This window comes from Pinus tabuliformis, chromosome 7, assembly GCF_031772625.1.
Source record: "Pinus tabuliformis cultivar Carrire ecotype Pingquan chromosome 7, CPIR1, whole genome shotgun sequence".
NCBI classification, from domain to species: domain Eukaryota; kingdom Viridiplantae; phylum Streptophyta; class Pinopsida; order Pinales; family Pinaceae; genus Pinus; species Pinus tabuliformis.
Genome location: NC_142293.1, coordinates 60,285,301 through 60,295,067, shown reverse-complemented (window position 1 = coordinate 60,295,067; position 9,767 = coordinate 60,285,301). Strand labels below are relative to the sequence as shown.

Sequence of the window (9,767 nt, the reverse complement as noted above, 5' to 3'; positions counted from 1 at the left end):
GACAGTCATACCCATGGTAGAGCAGAAATCCTTAAGAAGCCTAAGTTGCTTATTAAGATCAGATGGGCACCTTGCCAAAAGAACAATATCGTCAGCATAAAGAAGAAGGATGACGACTATCCCAGCTAAGATCGTGCCATCACATCCTGCTTCCTCTAAATAGCCTTCGAGCTTATCGACGTAAATGCCAAATAGGGTAGGGGAGAGGGGGCAACCTTGTTTAACTCTGATGTTACACTTAATATCTTTCGACCACCCTTCATCGCTCTTTAGCTTGGCAATTACATTCTCGTATAACCTTATAGCGGCAGCTCTCAACTCGAAAGGAACCTTTAGCTCTTCTAATCTATTCCAAAGGTTGTATCTAGGAACCGTATCGAAAGCCTTTCTAAAGTCCACAAAGCAACAAAATAAATTGGATTTATCATTACGACATTCCTCCGCAATGATCCTAAGCGTAACAAGGTGGTCTGTTGTTGAGTGATGCCTTTTGAAACCTGCTTGGCCTTTAGCCCGCTTACCTTCACTTTCAAGCCATATGCTTAACTTCTTTTCCAAAATACTACCATATAACTTGGCTAAGAGAGGGTTGATCATAATTGTTCGATAATTAGAGGGGTTATTTGTATCCCCACTTTTAAAAATAGGGATAATGAGGCTCTCAGTCCAAGGTTTAGGGAACCCTTGCTTGACTTCTTGATTGAAAATTTTGTGGATGTGGGGGATGAGGACAGGACCTTAAATTTTTAAGATTTCTGCTTGGTAACCTTCAATGTCCTTAGCTTTCCCATTAGCGAGGCGATTAACCCCAAACTTAATGTCTTCTAAAGAGAAAAGTTCTTTCGTTGTGAGAAGGGTTTCCAAATTATCCATGACATTTGGAGATTCATAAAGCTTTTTAAGATAGGAATTCCAATCGTGAAGAGAAATTTTATTATTATCCTTAGTATTCCTAGTTAGAATCTGCCTCCAAAATTTCTTAGGAGCTACCTTAGAGAGGTGTAAGAGATTCTCCTGTCTTTGACGAATGTACTGCCTCTTTTTCCTTTTAGTTAGGGCTTTGTATATTTTTATCTTTTCCATTTTAAGAGATTCATCAACAGCTTCCTTAATTGCTCTCCTTGCACTTTTACAATCTTTGTCATACCATGGATTGGTTTTTCTATTTCTTTTATTATTTGAAACTTCAATTGAGAACTTGTTAATAGAATATGAGAGGGTTGTAGTAAAATTATGATAGAGGTCTTCAATGTTGTCTATATTAGATAAAGGAAGCAAATTGGTTTTTAATTCATTTAGAAAGAGATCATTTTTGTTTCTATCAAATATTAAGTTCTTTTGGCTATAAGTATTATTTTCGATGGGAACTCTATGCATGACAAAATTGAGAGTTATAAGTAAAGGCCTATGATCAGAGTCAGGTTCGTGGTCGTTTAAGATGTCAAAATTTATTATTTCGTTGTATAATGGGAGATCGGAAATAACGTAGTCTACCACGCTGCTACCAAGTCCATGGATGCAGGTCATCTTGCTAGAATTGGGCCACTTCTTTAGACCGTTGCAAATTATGAGATCCTGAGCACTACAGAGCTTGACTAGCTCTGACCCAAACAAATTTTCCCCGAGATCTTCAGAGTTCCTTTTGTACCTGCTAGCCAGAGTAGGGTCTTTGTCTAACCAAAGAGGATTAGGGTTGGAATGATTGCTTAGAATAATAGCTTGGTTGTTTGAAGTTCGAGCATTAAAGTCACCTATTAAAAGGATATTACCGTCATTCCTTAGGCTAGAAATATCATTCTCTAAACCATTGTAAGGGTTAGTTTTATCTAGATTCTTCTTCTTATAGAAGTTAGAATTAATGGGGGGAAAATAACATATTGCTATGTAGGACTTTTTATTATTAATGTCTTTGATCTCTATCCAACTATATTGGTTGTGAGGGTCGTTTTTATAAATCCTAACATGGGGGGAGATGTTCTTCTTAATGTAACAAACTATTCCCCCAATGCCTCTACGGGAGGATTGCTTGTTCCAGGTAGACCATAGCGTAAAGCCATCTATGTTAGGGACCTTAGATTCTTCGTGCTCCCAATTTTCAACAAGCAAAATAATATCAACATCATTTGAAATCCAACTTAGCTTGGGGCCTTTGTTCCATGGGAAGCCCCGACAATTCCAAGAAAGGATCCAGAGCATGTTTAATTGCTATTGATTATTATCTTTTTGGTTTCTATCTCGAATAAAGGCTTTTCTATTTCTGATTATTGCCCATTTTCCTTTCTTTCTAGCTTCTTTTACCTTTTGAACCTCCTTTCTTAATTCTGCTCGGTCTTCTGGAATGAGATCTTCATTTATGAATATTCCCGTTCCTTTTAGACTTGAGGTTTTACTAAGTATGTCGTGCTTATGATCAATGGAGCTCACCTTTATGCGGATTAGTCTTCCTTTATTCTCGGTTAATTTCCCCAACCTCGTTGCTTCTGTGAGACACAATGTTTCAATTTGTAATCTATTATGTAGTTCTCTCTGGGCTAAGGCTAAAGTATCCTCATCTACTTCCTCTTTTAAACCAAATATTATAAGGTTTAAGGCCCTTTTGTTACGTTCGTGGTCTAATTCTATTAATTTCTTCATTTCATCTTTAATTGGTTTGATATCTAACTTATCTACCACATTATTTAGGGTGAGGCGGCTATTAACTTTTTCTTCTAGTTCTTTAATCATGTCTTTCATTTTAAGACTCTCTAAAGTATCAACATCTCCTTGTTGGGATGGTTGGTTAGTATCTTGGTTATGTTTTTCTATAACCTGCAGTCTAGTCTCCATTGCCTCCATTTTATTCTCTAGCAGTTCTATTTTATTTTCTATTTGTTTTTGGATCGTGTCTTCAAGAGATGCAAATTTATTTTCCAGCATGGCTTCTAGCTCTTTTTGTAGCTTGGCTTCTCTTTCTTCTCTACGTTTCTCTAAAGACTCTATATACTCATAAAGGCCTTGTAGAGTAACTGTGCTAGGTCTTCCCTTGGTAATCTTTGGTAACTGTGGTGAAATATTCATACTTGAAATTATATGAGCAAATATGTATTAGAAAAAGAAAAAGATAAGGAATGTGTGCACCTGATATTAGAAAACCTGACTGCAGATCGCCCGTCTGCCCTTAGTAATCTTTGGTAACTGACTGCAGATCGCCCGTGCCCACCGCAACCTGCAGACTCTTTCACTGAGCCTTAGAACACTTTCACCGAAGAATATATAGAGTATGTTTTTAACTCTTTCACCGAGCCTCAGAACACTTTCACCGAAGAATATATAGAGTATGTTTTTAACTCTTTCACCGAGCCTCGGAACTCTTTCACCGAAGTATATGCCAAGAATATATAGAGTATGTTTTTAACTCTTTCACCGAGCCTCAGAACATTTTCACCGAAGAATATATGTGAAGAATATATAGAGTAAGAATATATGCCAAGAATATATAGAGTATGTTTTTAACTCTTTCACCGAGCCTCAGAACACTTTCACCGAAGAATATATGAAAAGAATATAAAGAGTAAGAATATATGCCAAGAATATATAGAGTATGTTTTTAACTCTTTCACCGAGCCTCAGAACACTTTCACCGAAGAATATATAGAGTACGTGTTTAACTTTTTCACCGAGCCTTAGAACACTTTCACCAAAGAATATATGCGAAGAATATATAGAGTAAGAATATATGCCAAGAATATATAGAGTATGTTTTTAACTCTTTCACCGAGCCTCAGAACTCTTTCACCGAAGTATATATAGAGTACGTGTTTAACTTTTTTACCGAGCCTCAGAACACTTTCACCGAAGAATATATGCCAAGAATAATAAACCAACTTTATAGTTTTTTTTGTTTAAATTAAATTAAAAATAAATAAAATTATAACTTTAGATTATTAAATTTATATAATCTCAAGATCTTAAATATTTCTTCAAGATTGAATCTACTTTTACATTTAATAATAAATATTTTAATTAGAAAAAAAATGTAAAAAACTCCGAATTTTCTAAAAATTTGAAATTAGACCGACCTCCATCATTGAGATGGGGCAAAAATGTTCTATTTAGTCATTTATTAACAAAGATGGTATCTGTTTTCCCTCATCCGAAACCCATATGGAGAGGATGATATTTCCAATCCATCGTGAATCATGACATTGTAATTAATATATATATGTGCTAATTTGAAAAAACCACAAAATAATAAATATATTGGATGTTAAATTAAATTATTAATTTTTTTTATTAAATTATCATAAATTTATGATTAATTCAAATTAATAAATAAAAATGGCAAACTCATCAGCAACAAAATTTAAATAATAAAACCACAGAATTTTATAAAAAATCATTTAAAAAAATCAATACGTTTGGTAAATTTATGAGTTGGTTTGAATACTGAGACGAGAGGTTTGATTGGATTCAAGTTCAAAGATTCAATGAGTACCGAATACGTTTGGTAAATTTATGAGTTGGTTTGAATACTGAGACGAGAGGTTTGATTGGATTCAAGTTCAAAGATTCAATGAGTACCGGGTTGGATAAAATAGCATCTGTGCACGTGATTCTCTTATCTTGGTCTCCATAATCTTATGATTTTTTTATGTGGTTGGAGTTGTTTTTAGTGTGATTTTTTAGACTTTCACGTACTTGAATAAGGCAAAGAAATTTGAGATAAAATCTTGATTTGTGTTATTTAGCACCCGAAAAACCCCTAGGGCACTTGGATTGTGCAGGAGTTACCCATCAAACTTGTGATTTCAATAAATTCCTATCAGATTTTAGAAAAATTAGACGGGAAATCTTCCAAAAAGTCTCACTAAAGACAACTCGCATCTTGTTCTTTCCATGATTTTACGCACACAATTCATTGAAGATTGCCAAAAAGGTCTCGCACATTAATTTCAGCCCGTCTTGGAGTTTTTTAAATCTATCACAAGTGCCAAGGCTAAATTCTATGAAGGGCGATTTATTTTTTTGTGTTTTTTGTTTTTAGGTTTTGTGACTATATGTTCGACTTTTTTTGTTTTGAGTTATATATATGTGTTTCAGTGTGAGGTAGGCTTGCATGTAGTTGGGCTTGGAGTATGCTCTAAAACTATTTTTGCTTGGCCAAGAGCTCGCCTTTCTCGGACGTAAGGAAACAAGTTAATGGCCCAAGACCCAGAGGCATTTAGCCGGAGTGAAAGACTACCCCTTACGGACCATCAATAGGTTAGTCCAGAATACTTGAAAGTTGTTTACGAAGTGTCACACAAGCCGATTGGCTTGTGGCCAATTCGTTTGAGGGCTTAGAACGACGAACAATGGATGCTTTACAGGATAAATTGTGTGTATACTGTGTTGGACAATTGCACCCTTCTACCTACCTCAACCCCTCACATCCTCGTGACTCCGTTAAGGGGACCAGCTCGTGGGTAGAGATGGACTGCGCACAATGGAAGGATGACAAGCCTCCCAAGTCTGGCATATACGTTTTGTTCGGAAGTTTAATCCCTGTGTGCGCAAGCGAAATAGAGGAAATAACAATGGCTCTTAAGGAGAGTGAATGTAGTTTTAAGTGGGTGCTTCGACATCCCACCCAAGAGAACGTTGAAGTCTCCACCATGCTGTCGGAGGGGTTTCTAAGCGAAACAAAAGAGCAAAGACTATTTGCTCCATGGTGCTCGCAATTGAAAGTGTTGTCTCATTCGTCCATTAGCGGGTTTTTGAACCACTACGGGTGGAACTCCACTTTAGAGAGAATCTCCTTAGGCATTCCCATGTTTGGATTCCCTCTTGGCAATGAACAACACACCAACTGCAAACTCATAGCTGATGAGTGGAAGATTGGATTGAAATTGAGAAGCAGTGATGATAATGATAAGATTATTGGGAGGAAGGAAATAGCAGAAAACATGAGGAGATTGATGGAAGGGAAGCAGATGAGAAGGGAAACAGAGGAACTCAGAGATATTGCGATGTTAGCGGTAAGGAAAGGAGGATCTAAATTTTGATAGTACAAACTATATTGTATCTTCACATCAAATAAGGTTACATATAAATACATTTAGTGTTGTCTCAATATAGGTAGACTATCTTGGACACACAATTACCTGGTTGAGAGAATATCTCAACCACACACCAATCTAGGAACATCTAGATATAACAACTCTAAAGAATAGGAACAAACTCCTTTACATAGAAAGTCACAACTGAGACAAGTAGGAATTACATTTTCCAACATACAGACTATCAACAAGTTAGCCAGAATACTTGAAAGTTGTTTACAAAGTGTCACACAAGCCGATTGGCTTGTGGCTAATTCTTATGAGGGCTTAGAACAACAAACAATGGAGGCTTTGCGGGATAAATTACGTGTATATTGTGTTGGACCATTGCTCCCTTCTGCCTACCTCGACCCATCACATCCTCGTGACTTCGTTGTGGGGACCAGCTCACGGGTAGAGATGGACTACGCACAATGGATAGACGAGAAGCCTCCCAAGTCTATCATATACTTTTCGTTCAGAAATTTAATCCCCGTGTCCAAAAGACAAATAGAGGAAATAGAAATCGGTCTCAAGGAGAGCGGATGTAGTTTTATGTGGGTGCTTTGACATCCCACCCAAGAGAATGTTGAAGTCTCCGCTGTGCTGCCGGAGGAGTTTCTGAGCAAAAAAAAAGAGCAAGGACTGGTTATTCCATGGTGCTTGTACTTGAAAGTGTTGTCTCATTCGTCCATCAGATGGTTTTTGAGCCATTGCGGGTGGAACTCCACTTTAGAGATTATCTCCTCGGGCATCCCCATGCTGGGATTCCCCCTTGGCAATGAGAAACACACCAACTGCAAACGCATAGCTGATGAGTGGAATATTGGACTGAAATTGAGAAGTGGTGATGATAATGATAAGATTATTGGGAGGAAAGAAATAGCAGAAAACACGAGGAGATTAATCAAAGGGAAGGAGATGAGAAGGGAAACATAGAAGCTCAAAGATATTGCAATGTTAGCAGTAAGGAAAGGAGGATCTTCTGATAGTAATCTGGAAAGTTTTGTGAATAGGTTGAAGGCCAAACTCATTCAAGAAACGGTTTCAAAACTTGGTCTAAATTGTGATGTGTTAAACTGTAATTCTTTGAAGGGGTAGATTTTTTAGGAAATGTAGGTAAATTAATCATATTATTTACTTATATGTTGATTGAAAATAAGGTTTAAGACAGTCTTGCACGATCCAAAATTTGATGGGTTAAATTCCATCACTTTTAAGGGCTAAATTTTCACATATTACGTTATGTAACTCACTTCCAATCATAGAATTTGAGTTTTTCTAATTATCTTATCATAGTTGACTTTACACATGTTCTAAATTTATCAATCATTCATCGACTATTTTATTTATGAGACGTGCAAGTTTTTCTATGAACTGACATTATTTAAATATTTTGTATAATTAATTTTTATTTTTAAACATGACACTAGTGGCTCTCTGTCATGAGTTCAAGTCATGAAGCATGAGCCTACCAGTTGAAAATGAAGTTGTGGTGAATCTTGAGCTAACCGTGGTGAGATGTGAGCCTATGTTGTAGTGTTCTCATTAAATAAATGGGAAAAACCGAAAGGCTAATAAGGTGGAAGCAATGATCCGAATGGAAAATGGCATCAACCCATGGTACTCTTCCACCCATATTATTCATCGACCCATGGAATTTACCCATGGTATTGTAAATGGAATCCGCCCGTGGTATTGTAAAATCCACCCATGGTACTCATCCACCCATATTATTCATCGACCCATGGAATTTACCCATGGTATTGTAAATGGCATCCGCCCGTGATATTGTAAAATCCACCCATGGTATTCATTCACCCATGGAATTTACCCATGGTATTGTAAATGGAATCTGCCCGTGGTATTGTAAAATCCACCCATGGTATTCATTCACCCATGGAATTGACCCGTGGTATTGTAACTGAAAAATACTATAAGTAACAAGTCACATTTTGTAAAAGGACAGATTGTCCGCCACAATGTAGCCTTTACAGTTATTATCGGTTTTAATAAAAAAGTTTCTTTGTGGTTTTGTTTATTGGGCATTCTCCTATTTTTCTTCTGGCAATGCAAGTTTTCAGATATGAAAACTTGCATTGCCAGAAGAAAAATAGGAGAATGCCCAATAAACAAAACCACAAAGAAACTTTTTTATTAAAACCGATAATAACTGTAAAGGCTACATTGTGGCGGACAATCTGTCCTTTTACAAAATGTGACTTGTTACTTATAGTATTTTTCAGTTACAATACCACGGGTCAATTCCATGGGTGAATGAATACCATGGGTGGATTTTACAATACCACGGGCAGATTCCATTTACAATACCATGGGTAAATTCCATGGGTGAATGAATACCATGGGTGGATTTTACAATATCACGGGCGGATGCCATTTACAATACCATGGGTAAATTCCATGGGTCGATGAATAATATGGGTGGATGAGTACCATGGGTGGATTTTACAATACCACGGGCGGATTCCATTTACAATACCATGGGTAAATTCCATGGGTCGATGAATAATATGGGTGGAAGAGTACCATGGGTTGATGCCATTTTCCATTCGGATCAAGCAAAATCAAGAGTTTTTGTGGTCGAGCTTAAAGAGTTGGAAGTCAAAAGGAAAAATAATGCCTTGGCAATAAAATGCATAAAGGAATGTGTAGATGAAAGCATTCTTCTCCCCATTGCTGATGCAAAGTCAACAAAGGAGGCTTGGGATATCCTTGAGATGAATTTTGGTGTAACGGGGACTAACCAAGTCGAAGATATTAGTGTTGCACAACTTGTTGTAGGAGTGCTTGAAGATGAAAAGGAAAGTGGATTTGTAGCAGCGAATCTACAGAAAGATGAAGAGTTTGGCGAATCCCACTTGAAAGTGGATCACAATGTTGATGGTGTGTTACTAGCAAGAGATGATTTTGGCATAAATAATGCTACCAAAGCAGACACAACTGGTTCAATGGATCCAACAATTGAAATTGTTGGTGTTAACTCTGATGAAGAACAATTCACTAGTGATGAGTGGTTATAAATGATGAAAAAAACATCTTATTGATATGTTGTTATTTGGTGAGAGAAACTCACTTGTTTCTGAAAGCCAAGTGGAAGAAAATCCGCGTATAGAAGCAGAGGTTGGTGAAGAAGTGGAGAATCAAGATTATGAGCCATCGATAGAGTCAAAGAAGAAAGAAGAAGAGAATACAACTCTCAGTCTAGAGTAGAATGAACAAAACCAATATGGTTCTGAAAATGTTTTTTCATATAAACATACCATTGATTTTGAGTGTGTAGATGTTAGCAGCAACCAGGAAGAAGAAATAAAATTTGTAGAAGAATTAAAGTTCCTTGAAGCATGGCTTGAAACACCATGTGTTGATGAAGCCTGCATAGAAGTTGCAGTAATGAATGTTGAAAACAACATGGGCGATGTAGAAAATGAAAATGTCAATGAATTTTTCATGTATTGGAGTTCTGAAGAGATAAATTTTTATTATGGATTTAAGTTGCAGCAAATTGATAATAAAAAAATTGATGATAAATAACAAAATATAGAAGATGACATGTGGTAGTAGTCCACAAACAAGCAAATTTTTGAAGAAATAGAGGACATTCATGGACACCCTGAAATGATTTTTTATGTTTTTATGATAAATAAAGATATAACGATGGATGAGCTGCAACAACAAATAAAGAAACTAAAA

General features: G+C 36.5%; 2 pseudogenes; both read left to right on the top strand.

Annotated features, from left to right (window-relative positions):
• The first annotated feature begins 5,450 nt into the window (after positions 1 to 5,450).
• Positions 5,451 to 6,023, top strand: LOC149245193 (UDP-glycosyltransferase 85A7 pseudogene; annotated as a pseudogene).
• Positions 6,024 to 6,476: 453 nt separating this feature from the next.
• Positions 6,477 to 9,097, top strand: LOC149245192 (phenyllactate UDP-glucosyltransferase 1-like; annotated as a pseudogene).
• Positions 9,098 to 9,767: the final 670 nt, after the last annotated feature.